Below are 19,856 nucleotides of genomic sequence, written 5' to 3'. Positions count from 1 at the left end.
TTTCATTTTTGCTTTATTACAGGAGATAAGGGCTTCAATGAAATGGGCGTTAGGTGATATGTTGTTATTTTAAAATAAAAATGGAAACGTGTGTTTTGTTTTGATTTCAAATAAAGACTATTCTGGTTGTGTGTTTATTTACAAAATAGCTATAAGATTAGTAATGGATAGTTGCCTTGTAGACGCCTCTCCATTGCTAAGCCATGGACTTGATGTCAGCAGACAATACCCATGCGTGTGTCTGTTGGTGTCTGTGTGTGTGTGAGGGTGTGGGTGTCTGTGCAGCTTTCTGTGTGGCTGTGTGCGGGTGTCTGTGTGTGTGTGGGTGTCTGTGTGTGTGCATGTGTCTATGTGTGTTTGGTTGTCTATGTGTGTGTCTGTCTGCGGTTGTCTGTGTGTATAGCCAGGCATCATTTGATAGGACTACTACTCTCATCCAACTATGTCTGCTGTCACATATAACAGTGACAACATGAGCTGATGATGGGACAGTAGTCCCATCATCCGGCGACTGTGTTAAATTGTAAAACAAGCAAAAATAAAATCATACTCACCAAACAACTAATCCACAACGCCCGTGTCTCCTGCAACAAAAATAAAATAATAAACCAACGTATATACACTCACCGGCCACTTTATTAGGTACACCATGCTAGTAACGGGTTGGACCCCCTTTTGCCTTCAGAACTGCCTCAATTCTTCGTGGCATAGATTCAACAAGGTGCTGGAAGCATTCCTCAGAGATTTTGGTCCATATTGACATGATGGCATCACACAGTTGCCGCAGATTTGTCGGCTGCACATCCCAAAGATGCTCCATACAAGGCAGGATGGATCCATGCTTTCATGTTGTTTACGCCAAATTCTGACCCTACCATCCGAATGTCGCAGCAGAAATCGAGACTCATCAGACCAAGCAACGTTTTTCCAATCTTCTACTGTCCAATTTCGATGAGCTTGTACAAATTGTAGCCTCAGTTTCCTGTTCTTAGCTGAAAGGAGTGGTACCCGGTGTGGTCTTCTGCTGCTGTAGCCCATCTGCCTCAAAGTTCGATGCACTGTGCATTCAGAGATGCTCTTAGGCCTACCTTGGTTGTAACGGGTGGCGATTTGAGTCACTGTTGCCTTTCTATCAGCTCGAACCAGTCTGCCCATTCTCCTCTGACCTCTGGCATCAACAAGGCATTTCCGCCCACAGAACTGCCGCTCACTGGATTTTTTTTCTTTTTCGGACCATTCTCTGTAAACCCTAGAGATGGTTGTGCGTGAAAATCCCAGTAGATCAGCAGTTTCTGAAATACTCAGACCAGCCCTTCTGGCACCAACAACCATGCCACGTTCAAAGGCACTCAAATCACCTTTCTTCCCCATACTGATGCTCGGTTTGAACTGCAGGAGATTGTCTTGACCATATCTACATGCCTAAATGCACTGAGTTGCCGCCATGTGATTGGCTGATTAGAAATTAAGTGTTAACAAGAAGTTGGACAGGTGTACCTAATAAAGTGGCCGGTGAGTGTATACTCCCTGTCCACTGTAGTTCTTTTAATAACGAGTGTCCCATGATGATCTCACGTGTATAACAGTCACATCGGGTGATGTGACCACTCCACCCTGCCTCTGGCGATACATTGACAGGAGCTAATTGCTCCCGCAGTGTATCACTGCGCCGCCATGAGAGTTCACCAGAGTTCATCAGCTGATCAGCTCCGGTTCTCACTTGCGGCACCTCTGAGTGAGAAAATTGTAACGCAGCGGTACCGTGAGAGAGCGAACTCAGGTGAACTATCAGTGATACACTGTAGGAGCGATTTCCTCCTTTCAGTGTATCTCTGGAGGCCGGGTAGAGAGGTCTACAAGTGAAATCGGCATGGGACACTCAGTAAATGGACTACGGTGGACAGGGAGTATTTATGCTGGTTTATTATTTTATTTTTGTTGTAGAAGATAGAGGGATTTGGGGATTAGGCGATGCAGTAAGTATGGTAAATTAAGATTAATAAAGGAGTCTGTGTGATTATTTTAATTAAAGGACTTTATTCTGGCCGTATCTTTATTTAACATATAACTATAGGATTAGTAATGGATAGGTGTCTTATAGATGCTTTTCCTTTACTAAGCCATGGATTTGAAGTCACCAGAAAATACAAAGGTGACATCAACCCTACAAATATTATCCCACTTGCCACCACTACAGGGAAAGTGGGAAGAGCGAGGCTAAGTGCCAGAATTGGCGCATCTATAAGATGCGCCATTTCTCGGGAGGCTGAAAGCTGATGTTTTTAGCCTAGTGGGTGCCAATATCTATGGCTGCTTCCCATGCGACTAATATCATCCCACAGCTGTTTGCTTAGCCTTTGCTTGCTCGATTTTATAGGGGGGGCCCAATTTCAATTTTTTTCTGGGGTTCCCCTGTAAACTAGCCAGTAAAGGCTAAGCAAACAGCTGTGAGCTGATATTAATAGCTTGGGAACTTTTGTGGCTATTGGCTCCTTCCCAGAATATTAACATCAGCCCTTAGCCATCGGCTTTCCCTCTGCTGGTTATTAAAATTACGTGGGAGCCCACGTAATTTTTTTAATTTTTTTCCCCCAAAAAAAACAGATATTGCATTTCATGCAGATTTCTGAGGGTATGTTCCCACAGTCAGTTAACGCTGTGGGTTGGATGCTACGTACATCCACATCCACATAGATAGAAGCATGGAAAACATACATGGCTTCTGAGGAAATAATAAAACAACCTCATTTTACCATACTTGAAAGAAGCCAAATATATAGGATATGCAGGACACACAAAAATACTCAGATACCACGAAAAAATGGTGTACTGGTGCAAAAGGTAATATAAATACAAACTTTATTAAACTTTAAATACAAAACAGGTCAAAAGTGACAGTAAAGGGATAAAATCGGCTACACAGCCGTGATTGCATGGTGAGGGAACAACACGGCACTTATAATCCAGCAGGTGGAGTAGATCATAATGCAATGCTCAAATCTAGGTAATTAGCCCTCCCAAGTGAAGTATAACCTAGCCATGGGGGTCAAAACAGAGGGAGAACAACAGCAAAATCAAAGCATAAATACAGTTAACATACGATATAAAAATAGATGCTGGACAAAGGGCCCCGGCGTCCCCAGACCTCCCGACGTACGTTTCGGATAAACCTTCCTCAAGGGAGGCACAACCCGCAGTGGCCAGATGTTACTGCATAGTGCATGGGATTTCAAGAAATCATATCTCCTTTATCCATGCACCAGCACCCGCGGCTTCCATGCGGAGACGGGCATGTGGCACGTCATTCCAGACCGCAGCATGTCTATGTCATGTCGGACGCTGTTCAGACCAGGTCGTTCGACAGACAGCGGTAATTCCGCTTTTGACCACTATGTGCTCATTGGCGTCGGCTAGATTTTATCTAGCTGGTCGGGGGTTAATTTACCTGAGGCTCGGATTGGAAGCTGGGCCATGCCCATTGCTTTTAAATAGTTCTCCTGAACATTGGGCGTCGCCGATTATAGCTTCTGTCTTGTGCGTTGTTATCTCGGTCTGGAGTGGTGAGCTAGTAGTTGGAGTATCATTGCTGGTGGTGTATTTCCCTTTGTCTTATTTACTCCTTCCTATATTTGTATTTATTTTGCCCTACGCATTTATAGTGTTTTCCTGAGTGACTGCGGCGTGGTGTATATTTTCCGTTATCCTTGTCTGTGCTAACTGTGGGTATTGGTGTATTATCTTTTCACTGGGTGGTGGTTTTCAGCCTAGGGTTGAAACAGGAGACAGGGTGAGGGTCGAGGCCTGGACATGCACACCATCAGTGTAAACTCTAGGTAGAGGGTCAGTCAGGATTTCCCTAGTCTGAGGGAAATTGCAGGGGCCCGGGTTATTAGCTCTTGCCCACCTAGTCTCCCAGTGACAGTCTATTTATCTTGCGAAGACGCTCATTCTCCGCAAGATAAATATCACTCGTCCAATGTAAAGTGTGCGGTGATTCCGCACGATTCAATGAGCACCTCTGTTCAAAAGACAACAGCACTTTGGACACAGCGGACATGTGCTGCATCCAAAGCGCTGCTGATTACTGACTGTGGGGACGTAGCCTAATAACAGTTGCTGTTCTTTTACAGCATATGTAGGTTCATTATGTTAATGCTCCTACATAGACTGGTGACTGTGAGGGTGTGTCTCTTTTTTTAATTGTGGGTGTGTCTTTATTTAATATTAATGAGGGTATGTGGCTGAAGAGGTTGAACAAATAAATGGCATCCCTTTTTTTAATAATATATCTTTATTTACTTACAAATCCACATGAAAATCCGCATCAAATCCGCATAAAAAACGCATCAATCCAAGCGGAATTTCAATGCCTTTTCTGCCAAGAGAGACAGAATCTGCTCAGAATTACACACAAGCAAATCTGCAACATGCACACATAGACTAAACGCGCTTGAACAAGCTTTTTGCTCAGCAATGGAGTCTAGCTTTGCAGCAATTTTTGTATATCCCTCTACATTGAATTAACTTTTGTCCATACATAAAAACATATTTCCATAAAAAAAACACAAAAACACTAAATAGACTGCTGCATAATATACGAACAAAAAAATTAAAGTTTTAGCAGGAAAAATAATAAATGCAATTCGCACTTTCAACTGTTTGCAACAAAGTACTCAACAGGAAACACTGAAATAGAATTAGTATTTTGCAGCTCATCTATATTTCCCATCATTTGTCATTTTGCTCTATGCGTCAGTCAGTCATTCCAGTAGTAATTTCCTAAATCTGTACCTGCTGCTGCCAATGTACCCTGGTGAATATTTGCAACACAACACTGCCATCTTCTGGACAAATCTCAAAATTACATGATGCACGGAAATAAAATTTCCAACAGTAGGAAAGTATAAGAAGATAATATTTTCAATAAATAAACACAATTTCATAAAATAAAACAAATGAAAATTAAAGCAATGAGCAGCTAAAAAAAGAGGACTCCTATACAGAAAAGAAATACCAGAATAATAATCTTATATAGTCAATGAATATAACCAAAATATATAACCCCAAAAAATATTCACCAGACCAATTTAAATAATCAATAATATTTTATTTAAATATAAAGATATCACCATAACACTTCATAAAAAATGGAAACTTTATTGTATTGATACAATATTTTAAGTTTATTAAAAAATAAAATTAAAATAATTAAAATATTTATACACGCAATATGGGGGTCAGCCACAAAACCTATGCATGCACAGGGCAGGGCATACAGAAACTGATTGGCACAAAATAAATGGCTATCAGTGTATTTAATCAAAGTGCATAGTATGCATATACACAAATTATACTACTGTAAAGATATCGTACAATTTATTAGCAAAAAATTCATTCTTTAACCATAATAAAAGTGCAAAGTGCTGAATGAATATAAATAAAACCAAATAATTTCATATAATCCAGTGAAAATCCATATCACAAAGGATTAGTGCAAAACCAATAAACAAAATAACTAGTGCTAAGTGCAACAATATATAATAAATAAATATAAGTGCCTAAAATACAACGGTTTTATACCAAGGCACTTATATTTATTTATTATATATTGTTGCACTTAGCACTAGTTATTTTGTTTATTGGTTTTGCACTAATCCTTTGTGATATGGATTTTCACTGGATTATATGAACTTATTTGGTTTTATTTATATTCATTCAGCACTTTGCACTTTATTATGGTTAATAAATGATTTTTTTTGCTAATAAATTGTACGATATCTTTAGTATAATTTGTGTATATGCATACTTTGCACTTAGATTAAATACACTGATAGCCATTTATTTTGTGCCAATCAGTTTCAGTATGCCCTGCCCTGTGCATGCATAGGTTTTGTGGTTGACCCCCATATTGCGTGTGTAATTATTTTCATTATTTTAATTTTATTTTTTAATAAATTAAAAATCTTTTTATCAATACAATAAAGTTTCCATTTTTTACGAAGTGTTATGATGATAGCTCTATAGTTAAATAAAATATTATTTGATTATTTAAATTGGTCTGGTGAATATTTTTTGGGGTTATATAGCTAAAAAAGAGAGACTGTAACATAACCTCAGCTCTACTGTTGTCATTTTAAACACTTGATGGACTGCATTGACATTACTTGGGTTCTTGAAGACTTAGGAAATCAAAAAAGCAATGAAGCCAACTTATCAAAAATGTCCAATCCCTCCAAGTGCACGGAATTGCATCCTGATCAGACCTGCGCAGTAATACAAAATAAAAAAGAGGGATTAGCTCATGTGCACTGTGTCTTCCTGCTATAAAACTCCACCCCAGCCTTCAGTCTGTGCTAGAGTATTCTGCCTTGCATCCAGCTCCTGACTTTGGTGACTCCCTGGCTATATACCTGCTCCTGTGAACCTGTATGGTGATCCTGCTACTCTGCTCTGAGTTCCTGCTGCATACACCAGTTTCCAGTAATCCTCCTTCATCTGCTGCTCGTGTTTACTCCCATCTGCATTTGCTGGACATGTAAGCTGTTGCTGCTCTGCTTAAACCTGAGATTATCACCCAGGCCTTCCTGGTTGAGATAAGACATTGCTTGAACTGCCTTATAAGCATATCTATCTGTGTTTGGACTAAAACAAGGACTTATTCGTGTCAAGTATCCTCAAGAATAACTGTGCTTCATAGACTTTCTGAGTGATTGCATTTTCCTCTGAAGTTCCCTATAGACTGCTAAGCTGCGTTTAATATTTACACCAAGTGTTGTGGACTTGAGTTTCTCTCTGCACCTGTTTGAATCACCGTGTGATAATATAGACTTTAGCACTTATAAAACTGTGTCCTGTAGTTGTCTTGCTCCACGCAAAAAGTCTCCTGAGTTATCCCCTATAATTATTACAGGATACTCTAGCCAGAAAAGAGGAGACTGCTGGAACAATGACTGCAGAAAGCAGATTAGAGCAGGTGTTTTCCATAATTAGATCACTGCAGAAGGATGTTGAAGGTTTGCAAAAGAAGTTTGGAAGCTTTGAACACAATCAACACGTGTTTAGACAAACTTTGCAGGACTTAAGCACCCGCATGGCAGCCCAGGAAAACAAACTTGCTGGCAGAGAGTCCCAGTATGGACAGGCTTTTCAGGTAATAAGCACGCAAATAGCTGCACAAGTGACTTTACCCTCTGGGCAACCGCCACCAGCTAGCCCACCTAAGTTGCCCCCATTCAGATTTAATGGTGATTGCGACAAATTACGTGGCTTTGTGAATCAATGTATGCTATATTTTGAAGTGCATGCTGACCGTTTTCCTACTGATAGATCCAAAGTATTGTGTGTAATAATGCTACTGACCTCACGAGCGCTCGCCTGGGTGAATCCGATGATTGAGTCTCGTGACCCACGGTTAAATAACTTGGATGATTTCTTGGCCACTATGGCATTAATGTTTGATGATCCTAATCGCCGTGCAACTGCTGAATCTGCTTTCTTGTCTTTATGCCAGGCTAAACGTTCTGTTATTGAGTATGCCACAGAATTCAGGAGATTAGCGGTAGATACCAATTGGGACAGTTATGCACAATTGCCTATTTTTAAAAGGGATCTGTCTAGTATTGAAAAGATGAACTAGCTCGCTCAGAGTCACCACAAGAGCTAGAGACATTTATACAGCATTGTGTGCGCATAGACATTCGTCTTACTGAGCGCAGGCAGGAGAAGTTTGCTGCATATAACCGTATTTCTAACTTTTCCCTTCCTTCCAAAGAGCCTGCAGGTAAAACCTCTCGGGAGGTGGAGGAGGTGCCCATGCAAATTGATTCCGTTCAGAGGCACAAGATTAATGAGCGCCGGGAGCATTGCTTTCATGAAAGTCTATGTTTCTACTGCGGTCAGTCTGACCACTTTTTAATCAACTGTCCCAAGTGTCCCAAGCGGCCTAACAAGGTACTAGCAGAGGTAGGAGAATATGACAACTGTGATGATGAATCTGACATCTCTGAATGTAGCCTGCCTTTAAATACTGTATTCCATTTACTTTCTATGACTTCACCCCCCCAAGGAGCTGAAGAAGAAGAACTCTCACTGTTCTCTCCCTATTAAGATCCTGTGTTCAGGGCAGTGGATTTCCAGTGCAGCTATGATTGACTCTGGGGCAGGTGGCAATTTCATGGATATCGCATTTGCCAAGGAACATGGTATTGAAATTCAGCAAAGAGCTTCTCCAATTACCATGGAAACAGTGGATGGGTCACCTTTAATCTCTGGGCCTGTGGATCAGGAGACCATACCCCTTGAAATTTTGTTGGAGCCTAATCATCAGGAGCAACTTTCTTTCTTGCTAATTTCTTCTCATTTTCCTGTGATTTTAGACATTCCTTGGTTGCGTTCTCAGAACCCAATTATCAACTGGGAGACCAAGGAGATTATCTTTCCAACAAGGAGCAACTCAGCGTTAACAGAAGCTGTCCCTGAGTCCACGGCTACGGAACCACATGTACAGGTATTTACTTTACCTTCAGCATATGAAGAGTTCTCTGACATCTGTGACAAGAAGAATGCAGATCAGCTTCCTCCACACAGGCATTATGACTGTCCCATTGAACTGCTTCCTGGGGCAGCTATTCCTTTTGGTAACGTATACCCTTTGGCGGCACCTGAGCTTCAAGCCTTAAAGGAGTATATTGATGAAAATCTGGCCAAAGGCTTCATACGTCCCTCTTCCTCACCAGCAGGGGAACCTATATTTTTTGTAAAAAAGAAGGATGGGACCCTGAGACCCTGTGTTGACTATCGGGAACTTAATAAGGTAACCATACGAAACCATTACTCTTTGCCTCTGATTCCCGAATTACTGGAAAGAGTCCGCCATGCTAAGGTGTTCTATAAACTGGATCTTTGTGGGGCTTATAATTTGGTGCGTATTCGTCCAGGGGATGAGTGGAAGACAGCATTCAGGTGCCGGTATGGACACTTTGAACATCTTGTGATGCCATTCGGGCTTTGTAACGCCCCTGCAACGTTTCAACACCTTGCTAATGACATTTTCAGAGATTTGTTGGACCAGTTTGTGGTGATCTATTTGGACGATATACTAATCTTTTCTGACTCTCTACAGGAACATGAAGAACATGTCAAAACTGTTTTAAGATGTCTGAAAGAGAACCATCTGTATATTAAGCCAGAGAAATGCGAGTTCCATCATTCTGAGATACAGTTCATAGGTTATATCATCTATCCCCAGGGGCTGAACATGGAATCTGGTAAGATTCAGGCTATCTTTGACTGGCCGGTACCCAAGAACGTTAAGGTGGTCCAACGTTGTATTGGTTTTGCAAATTTCTACAGACGCTTCATTCAAAATTTTTCTGATATTGTCCGTCTTATTACTTCCTTGACAAAGAAGGAAAAGCCCTTTAAGTGGTCATCACAGGCTCAAGAAGCTTTTGATCAGCTTAAGATCTGTTTCACTTCAGCACCGCTGTTGATACACCCAGATCCAACACTTTCTTTCATTGTGGAGGTGGACGCTTCTGATAATGCTTTGGGGGCTATTCTCTCCCAAAGAATTGGAGAGAAGGGTCTGCTACATCCTTGTGCTTTCTTTTCCCATAGACTAACCTCAACAGAGAAGAATTACGACGTGGGAGACAAGGAATTGCTGGCTATTATTGCGGCTTTCAAAGAATGGAGGCATCATCAGCAAGGAGCTGCACAACAGATCATAGTGCTAACTGACCATCGCAATTTAGAGTTCCTTAGATCCGCTAGATGTCTTTATCCTCATCAGGCTCGTTGGAACTTATTTTTAAATCAATTTCACTTTGTTATCTCGTACCATCCAGGTTCTCGTAATGGGAAGGCTGATGCTTTATCCCGAATCCATGCTGCGGATTCCATACCTGCAGCCCCGTCCAAGACCATTCTATCTGATGCCAATTTCATTGGAGTTATCCACGATCAGGACTTGTGGAAGGAGTGCAGGGAGGCTTATGACGGTGATGTATTTCTGTCCAACCCACCTGTGAATATTAATCTTGTCTTTAAGGGTGGCATGTGGTTCAGAGATTGACATATCTACGTCCCTGAAATCGTCCGTCTGCAGATCGTCAAGTTGGTATATGACTCCAAGTTGGCTGGTCACAGGGGGGTACAGAAGGCACAAGAGTTCCTGAGCCGATTCTTCTGGTGGCCAACTTGCCTGAAGGATACCAAGGACTATGTTCTCTCTTGCGAGGTATATGCTCATTACAAGACTCCTCGTGTGGCACCTACGGGTCTTCTACAACCATTACCTGTTCCATCCCGCCCTTGGGGGTCTATATCAATGGACCTTATTGTGGAGCTGCCTACATCGGGGGGCATGAATACAATCATGGTGGTAGTTGATCACCTGACTAAAGCTGCTCATTTTGTTCCGTGCACCGGCCTCCCCTCAGCTAAAGATACAGTGAACTTGGTTATACAGAATGTCTTTCGGTTGCATGGGGTCCCGGATGAGATTATCTCTGACCGTGGAGTACAGTTCACTTCAAGATTCTGGAAGGGGTTTTGCTCTGCACTCAATATTAATGTCTGTCTCTCTTCCGCTTACCATCCCCAGACAAATGGTCAGACTGAGCGGACCAACCAGACCCTGGAACAATATCTAAGATGCTATGTCAGCCATCTCCAGGATGATTGGTTGGAGTTGCTTCCATTAGCCGAATTTTCATATAACAATTCTCAGAGCGCCTCCACTAAATTTACACCTTTCTTTGCCAATCTGGGTTATCATCCGTGTATCTTACCTAGGTCTCCAATTAATTCTCCGGTTCCGGCAGTGGAGGAAAGGCTGACTGTGATGAGGCAAAATCTGGGGGTTCTGAAGGAATCCCTGACCACAGCTCAAGAACGTTATAAGAGATCGGCTGATAGATTCCGTAAACCTGCACCCATGTTCAAGGTAGGAGATTCCATGTGGTTAGCAACTAAGAATCTGAAGTTAAACGTTCCTTCACAAAAACTTGGACAGAAATTCATTGGCCCTTTCAAGATCAACGGTATTGTGAGCTCTGTGGCCTGCCGGCTGAAGCTGCCTAAGACTATGAAGGTACACCCAGTTTTTCATGTATCTTTACTACAGCCTGTATCTCCTAATACTTTCCAGGGACGTGTTGTGCCACCTCCGCAGCCTGTGAGGGTTGATGGGCAAGAACAATTTGTGGTGGAGGAAATTATTGATTCCAGGATTAGCAGGAATCGGCTCCAATATCTGATAAGATGGCAGGGATATCCCCCTGAGGAAGACTCTTGGGAACCTGTGGAAAACATCAATGCCCAACAGAAGATTTTTTTTTTCATCAGAGATTCCCTGACAAACCAGGTCCAGGATCGTCCTGAGGCCGCTTCTAAGGAGGGAGTAATGTCAGGACTCTGAACATTTTTATTACCTTTTGTGCATTACTGCCCTTTTCTAAGATGGCGTCTTTGGTCTCATGTGCACTGTGTCTTCCTGCTATAAAACTCCACCCCAGCCTTCAGTCTGTGCTAGAGTATTCTGCCTTGCATCCAGCTCCTGACTCTGGTGACTCCCTGGCTATATACCTGCTCCTGTGAACCTGTATGGTGATCCTGCTACTCTGCTCTGAGTTCCTGCTGCATACACCAGTTTCCAGTAATCCTCCTTCATCTGCTGCTCATGTTTACTCCCATCTGCATTTGCTGGACATGTAAGCTGTTGCTGCTCTGCTTAAACCTGAGATTATCACCCAGGCCTTCCTGGTTGAGATAAGACATTGCTTGAACTGCCTTATAAGTATATTTATCTGTGTTTGGACTAAAACAAGGACTTATTCGTGTCAAGTATCCTCAAGAATACCTGTGCTTCATAGACTTTCTGCGTGATTGCATTTTCCTCTGAAGTTCCCTATAGACTGCTAAGCTGCGTTTAATATTTACACCAAGTGTTGTGGACGTGAGTTTCTCTCTGCACCTGTTTGAATCACCGTGTGATAATATAGACTTTACCACTTATAAAATTGTGTCCTGTAGTTGTCTTGTTCCACGCAAAGAGTCTCCTGAGTTATCCCCTATAATTATTACACCAGGGTACAAGGAACAGGTGATGGTATGGTCCGGCCAACCTGGAGACATAAGTGAATCCCTCTCCCAGGTGAGGTCTGTAAGCCCTCCTACTCGTGCTAGTGTGCTAGTTTCCTGCTGCCTGTGGCTGCTGGCAAAGTTTTCTCCCTCCTGTCCTGAGGCAGATACTTGTATGGTGGGCAGCTTGAGCCATTTTATAGGGTCTCTATCACGACCTGGGCTCTTCAGGTGCTGCTTCGCCTCCAGGCGTGGTGTGGGCAAATAACATACAGTCCTATGCAATCCGGTTCTGCTATGTGTCCTAGAGTACAACACAGCCTCGGGCTCCCGGTTCCTGTGCTTCGGCTCTGAGGGTGCCTGGTCACAGTTCCCCTCTGAGCCCCTTGCTTTCTCCACTGTGTTCCTTTCCTCAATTGCTCCACCACTCTCAAACCCTCGGGTTAACTTCCTTCCCTGGAGCTGCAGCTCAGTCCTGGCTGCACGGCTCTGCTGTCTGCTCTCTGTTCCAGAATTCCTTCTCTGTCCACTGTCTCTCACCAACTAACCTGACTCCTCCTCCAGACCAGAACACTTCAAGCTGGGGAAGCTCCCCTGAATCCGGGTCCTGAGCTCCCCCTTCTCGCCTAGATTCAGAATGTGTTGAATGTGGGTGCGTTACCTGGTAAAGAGAGGTAAAGAGAATCCTTCTTGCTTCCAAGCATGATATCGCCCTCCCCGAAAGGAAGGCAACGTCACTGAAACAACCAGTTACCTGGGGTGTTACACAGATACTTAAAATGATTCTGTAGAACTAAAAAAAGACTGTTTTTTCAAGAAATAGTGACACACTTGTACATGTGGTTGTGTCCAGTATTGCAGGCAGACTCCATTGAAGTGAATCGGACTGAATTACTGTGTAATTATTTTTTTGATGGAGATTAGTGATGTCTCACAAGCCTTATCTAAGCAGCTACAACAGATCCATGTAAAGTGACTTGCAAAATTATTCACCCCCTTGGCTTTTTACCTATTTTATTACATTACAACCTGTGTTTAAATATTTTATAATCCGATTTGTGTGTGATGCATCAGCACTAAATAGTCTAGGTTGGTGAAGTGAGAAAAATATCGATGTAAAATAAATTTATGGAATCAAATAACTAAAAATTGTCATGTGCATATGTATTCACCCCTTTTTCTATAAAGCCCCTAAAAATTTCTAGTGCAAGTAATTACGTTCATAAGTCACATGCTTAGTGACAGGAAGTCCACCTGTGCACAATCTAAGTATCACATGGTCTGTCAGTATATGCTCAGCTTTTTTGAAACGCCACAGTGGCTGCAACACCATTAAAGGGATTGTCCAGTCCAATCGATAAGTCTGTGGCACTCTGCATGACTGCAGACTTATGAATCTCCCCAGTATACACTAAGTGCTGAGGGGAATCGCTGGTTTCTGACCCAGGACCGAAGGGTATGTATACCTTATACATACTCATCCAGTCAGCGCGATATTTCTTCCATATGCGTATACAAATGTATACAAAAATTAAACTTTTTAGCCACCAATGTAAATGCTATGTCTGGCACCAAACCAACACAGTTCGTCACCCCAAGAATGCTATCCCCACAGTAAAACATGGTGGTGGCAGCATTATGCTGTGGGGATGTTTTTCGGCAGCAGTGATTTGGAAAATGGTCAGAGTCAAGTGGAAAATGGATGGTGCAAAACACAGGCATATTCTTGAGCAAAACCTGTTTCAGTCTGTCAGTGATTTGAGACTGGGACTGTGGTTCACCTTCCAACAAGACAATGTCCCAAAACGTACTGTGAAAGCAACAGTCGAGTGGGTTAAGTAAAAACGTGCAAATGTTTTCGAGTGGCCTCGTGAAAGCCCACTGCTCAATTGTAATTGCTACAAAAGGAGGCTCTACAACATACTGACTTTAGGGGGGGTGAAAAGTTATGCACACTGAAGTTTTCAGTTATTTTGTCCTATTTGTTGTTTGGTTCACATTAAAAAGAAAAACAAATGTTCACATGTTTACATGAACTGATACAAACCCTCAAAAAAATCTGTGAAATTGCAGTTTATGAGCTAGCAAAACTCAAAAAATGCCAAATGGGCGGTGAATAATTTTGCAAGCCATTGAATATGGCTGATTAAAAAAAACCTTCTAGATCTCATACTGAATGGTGAAACATTTAGAAAAAGAAACAGCATATCTTACAAGACAAAGAAAGAATATAATTGCCGCAAATTGTTATCCAGGAACGTTTTTATTTTTGGCTGCAAGTTTTAAAGCATGTGTGCAGATTAAGGCTGCATTCACACGATGCAGCCACAATGCATTTTTTGCACAGTTTGTTCGGTTTTCTCACGTTTTTCAAGAATTGCAGTATAACCAATGCTGTTATATTGCAACTGTGATAAAAAAAGCACAAATGAGCAAGATGTGAATGCAGCCTAAAGGGAAAAAGTGAAATTAATATACAGACTATATTTAATACTTTCTATTATATTCTGATATTCAATTTCATTTCAGGATTTGTTCTTCCAGGCACTTAACAGAAACATACATCAGAGTCCAAAATATATTATCTGGACTGTTCCTGCACTTACAACTGAGGGCTTGTTAGACTATGTTCACACATACAATTTTTTGCGGCTGACAAAAGTGATACATTTTTCAATCAAAATACTGCTGCAGTATACTTTCGAGCTTTTTTTATATACCCGGAGCCTTTTTGTTAAGTATATCTGAAGCATTTTGTCAGTGTTTTTCAAGCTTTTTTGAAAGCTAGAAGTGTTTAAAAGATGCTCAAAAGCATGGATATATGAACTGCAAATTATTTTTTACAAAGAAATTAATAAGAAGATTGTGAGTGCTTTTTCCACTATTCTTCAGAGCATGAGTGCTCAAAATATGTCAGAATAAAATGTATTGTGAATAGTGTTGAGCATTCCGATACCGCAAGTATCAGGTATCGGCCGATATTTGCTGTATTGGAATTCCGATACCGAGATCCGATACTTTTGTGGTATCGGGTATCGGTATCGAAACAACATTAATGTGTAAAATAAAGAATTAAAATAGAAAATATTGCTATACTCACCTCTCCGACGCAGCCTGCACCTTACCGAGGGAACCGGCAGCGTTGTTTGCTTAAAATTCGCGCTTTAACTTCCTTACGCAAAGTCCCGGCTTGTGATTGGTCGCGCGCCGCCCATGTGGCCGGGACGCAACCAATCACAGCAAGCCGTGACGTAATTTCAGGTCCTTCAGGATTTTAAAATTACGTTCCGGCGTTGTGATTGGTTGCGTCGCGGTCACATGGGCGACGCAACCAATCACAAGCCGTGACGTCACGGGAGGCTGGACACGCGCGCAGGACCTGAAATTACGTCACGGCTTGCTGTGATTGGTTGCGTCCCGGCCACATGGGCGGCGCGCGACCAATCACAAGCCGGGACTTCGCGTAAGGAAGTTAAAGCGCGAATTTTAAGCAAACAACGCTGCTATTTTTTATTTTAATTCTTTATTTTACACATTAATATGGTTCCCAGGGCCTGAAGGAGAGTTTCCTCTCCTTCAGACCCTGGGAACCATCAGGGATACCGTCCGATACATGAGTCCCATTGACTTGTATTGGTATCGGGTATCGGTATCGGATTAGATCCGATACTTTGCCGGTATCGGCCGATACTTTCCGATACCGATACTTTCAAGTATCGGATGGTATCGCTCAACACTAATTGTGAACATTCTGTTTTGGAAATTTTTTTAACAAATGAAGGAAGCACTTATTTTTTTTGCATTGGAAATTGAGAAAAAAATCAGGAAAATACCTTGACATCTTAGCGTTTTTTACCTTTCCCAATCATAGTTATGAATAACTTTATTATTATTTATTTATTTATTTTATAATGGACTTTTTTTTCAAAACACGAGATGACTCTTCCAGCAGGTCTCTGTCTCTCCTGTCACAAAAGTAAATGAGGTGCCACAATAAAATAAATAGTATAGGTAATGATATGCATGAATAATAAAAAAAAAAATAATATATATATATATATATATATATATATATATATATATATATATATATATATATATATATATATATATATATATATACAGGTCCTTCTCAAAAAATTAGCATATAGTGTTAAATTTCATTATTTACCATAATGTAATGATTACAATTAAACTTTCATATATTATAGATTCATTATCCACCAACTGAAATTTGTCAGGTCTTTTATTGTTTTAATACTGATGATTTTGGCCTACAACTCCTGATAACCCAAAAAACCTGTCTCAATAAATTAGCATATCAAGAAAAGGTTCTCTAAACGACCTATTACCCTAATCTTCTGAATCAACTAATTAACTCTAAACACATGCAAAAGATACCTGAGGCTTTTAAAAACTCCCTGCCTGGTTCATTACTCAAAACCCCCATCATGGGTAAGACTAGCGACCTGACAGATGTCAAGAAGGCCATCATTGACACCCTCAAGCAAGAGGGTAAGACCCAGAAAGAAATTTCTCAACAAATAGGCTGTTCCCAGAGTGCTGTATCAAGGCACCTCAATGGTAAGTCTGTTGGAAGGAAACAATGTGGCAGAAAACGCTGTACAACGAGAAGAGGTGACCGGACCCTGAGGAAGATTGTGGAGAAGGACCGATTCCAGACCTTGGGGAACCTGAGGAAGCAGTGGACTGAGTCTGGTGTGGAAACATCCAGAGCCACCGTGCACAGGCGTGTGCAGGAAATGGGCTACAGGTGCCGCATTCCCCAGGTAAAGCCACTTTTGAACCATAAACAGCGGCAGAAGCGCCTGACCTGGGCTACAGAGAAGCAGCACTGGACTGTTGCTAAGTGGTCCCAAGTACTTTTTTCTGATGAAAGCAAATTTTGCATGTCATTCGGAAATCAAGGTGCCAGAGTCTGGAGGAAGACTGGGGAGAAGGAAATGCCGAAATGCCTGAAGTCCAGTGTCAAGTACCCACAGTCAGTGATGGTGTGGGGTGCCATGTCAGCTGCTGGTGTTGGTCCACTGTGTTTCATCAAGGGCAGGGTCAATGCAGCTAGCTATCAGGAGATTTTGGAGCACTTCATGCTTCCATCGGCTGAAATGCTTTATGGAGATGAAGATTTCATTTTTCAGCACGACCTGGCACCTGCTCACAGTGCCAAAACCACTGGTAAATGGTTTACTGACCATGGTATTACTGTGCTCAATTGGCCTGCCAACTCTCCTGACCTGAACCCCATAGAGAATCTGTGGGATATTGTGAAGAGAAAGTTGAGAGACGCAAGACCCAACACTCTGGATGAGCTTAAGGCCGCTATTAAAGCATCCTGGGCCTCCATAACATCTCAGCAGTGTCACAGGCTGATTGCCTCCATGCCACGCCGCATTGAAGCAGTCATTTCTGCCAAAGGATTCCCGACCAAGTATTGAGTGCATAACTGAACATTATTATTTGATGGTTTTTTTGTTTGTTATTAAAAAACACTTTTATTTGATTGGACGGTTGAAATATGCTAATTTATTGAGACAGGTTTTTTGGGTTATCAGGAGTTGTAGGCCAAAATCATCAGTATTAAAACAATAAAAGACCTGAAAAATTTCAGTTGGTGGATAATGAATCTATAATATATGAAAGTTTAATTGTAATCATTACATTATGGTAAATAATGAAATTTAACACTATATGCTAATTTTTTGAGAAGGACCTGTATATATATATATATATACATACAGTACAGACACACCTTCTCATTTAAAGATTTTTCTGTATTTTCATGACTATGAAAATTGTACATTCATACTGAAGGTGTTACGGCTAGCGGAACGCACCGAGTAAATAGAGATGTTTTTATTGATATTGGTGCGTTCGCAGCCCGGGGTCCACCGTGCAGGAGTACCTGCTGCTAGCAACGGCGGCACGATATGGTGGTATGGACTAACTCAGTTACTTCACCGAGTAGTCGTGAAAGAAAAGCTCTGTGCCCTGTTAGGCTTTACAGAGGCACAGGCTAACTGCCCACACAGAGAGCAGTCAGTGATCACGCATGCACACAAAACTCCTCGCCGGAGGTGCCAGCATTCTAGGGGCTTATTTCAGCCGGGTCCCTGAACACATTCAAACACAAACTCCTCGCCGCAGGTGCCAGCATTCTAGGGGCTTATTTCAGCCGGGTCCGTGAACACATACTCTCGTGACCACACTGGCGCAAAGCAGTTAACAAAGAACAATACTAGCGCATGGCCGTGCGGTCATGCGAACCTTAAATAGCTGCAGCACGTACAGGACCTTCCTAGAAGGACCAATGAGAAGCTACTCCAGAGCGTGAGCACCTACAGGACCTTCCTGAAGGAGCCAATGACCTTAGCTGCAGTATCAGATCATGTGACCCTCGATCTCCACTGAGAGATCTTACTCTGGGCATGCTCAGAACGAGCAAAGCAGGACTTAGACCCAGAAGCGTCTGCTCGCCGCTGCTCAGCACCGACTTCAATGGCAGAAGCAGGAAAGGCAGCAGTAACTCTTAGCACAGAGTCAGACTGAGCGAGACGCTGGGACCGACATCTCCGCTGAGCAGGCTCCACTGCGGCAGGAGAAGAATGGGAGACCGCAGCGGAGATGGACTGAGATTCCCCCTGTGCAGAGGAGGGAACTCGACCCCTAACATTACCCCCCTCCTTGGGCCTCGCTCCGTTCAAAGGCAGCAATGAGCTGCGGAGCCCGGATGCACTTAGCAGGCTCTCAGGACCGTAACCCTTCCAGTCCACCAAATAAAATTTTTGCCACGAACCACCTTGTACCCCAAAATAGCGTTCACCTCGCAATCGTCCGTAGATTAACCCGATGTCCCGGGAGATGACTCAGAAAACCGGGACATGTATACGGGCTTAAGGAGGGACACATGAAAGGTGTCGGTGATACCTAGGCGTGGAGGAAGAGCTAGACGGTAGACCACAGGATTAACCTGTTCGAGGACCTTGAAGGGACCCAAGTAGCGAGGAGCAAACTTAGTGGACTCAACATGCCGCCTGATGTTACGGGCGGAGAGGCACACTAAATCGCCGGGAGCAAAGGTCGGAGCGGGGCGCCGATGTGCATCGGCGGAAGACCTCATTCTCTCATTGGAGGCCCGATTGGCATCCTGAGTGCGGTCCCAAATGTCCCGTGCCTCCACAGCCCAGTCTGCCACCCTGGAGTCAGCGGAAGACACGGGCATGGGCACAGGTACCCGCGGATGCTGACCATAATTAAGGAGGAATGGCGTCTGTCCAGTGGAGTCGGCTACAGCGTTGTTCAGTGCAAACTCCGCCCACGATAGCAAGGATGCCCAGTCATCCTGCGTGGCTGAGACAAAATGTCGCAGATATGTGACCAAGGTCTGGTTGGCCCTCTCTACCAACCCATTCGTCTCGGGATGATAAGCAGAAGAGAGATTTAACTCAATACTGAGAAGATGACAAAGCTCTCTCCAGAACCAAGACGCAAACTGGGGACCCCGGTCACTGCCAATTTTGTCTGGCATACCGTGTAGGCGGAAGATGTATTTAATAAACAACGCTGCCAAGGCCCGTGCAGAAGGTAGCCGTGGAAGCGGCACCAAGTGCACCATTTTAGAAAAATGATCGGTGATAACCCAAATGATGGTACAGCCACAAGACTTAGGCAAACCCACCACAAAGTCCATCCCGACCATCTCCCAGGGCCTATCTGCCACCGGCAGAGGATATAATAACCCAGCTGGACGTTGT

Source organism: Ranitomeya variabilis, chromosome 2, assembly GCF_051348905.1.
Source record: "Ranitomeya variabilis isolate aRanVar5 chromosome 2, aRanVar5.hap1, whole genome shotgun sequence".
Classification (NCBI taxonomy): domain Eukaryota; kingdom Metazoa; phylum Chordata; class Amphibia; order Anura; family Dendrobatidae; genus Ranitomeya; species Ranitomeya variabilis.
The sequence above is the reverse complement of the archived record's forward strand: the minus strand, read 5'-3'. Positions refer to the sequence as shown.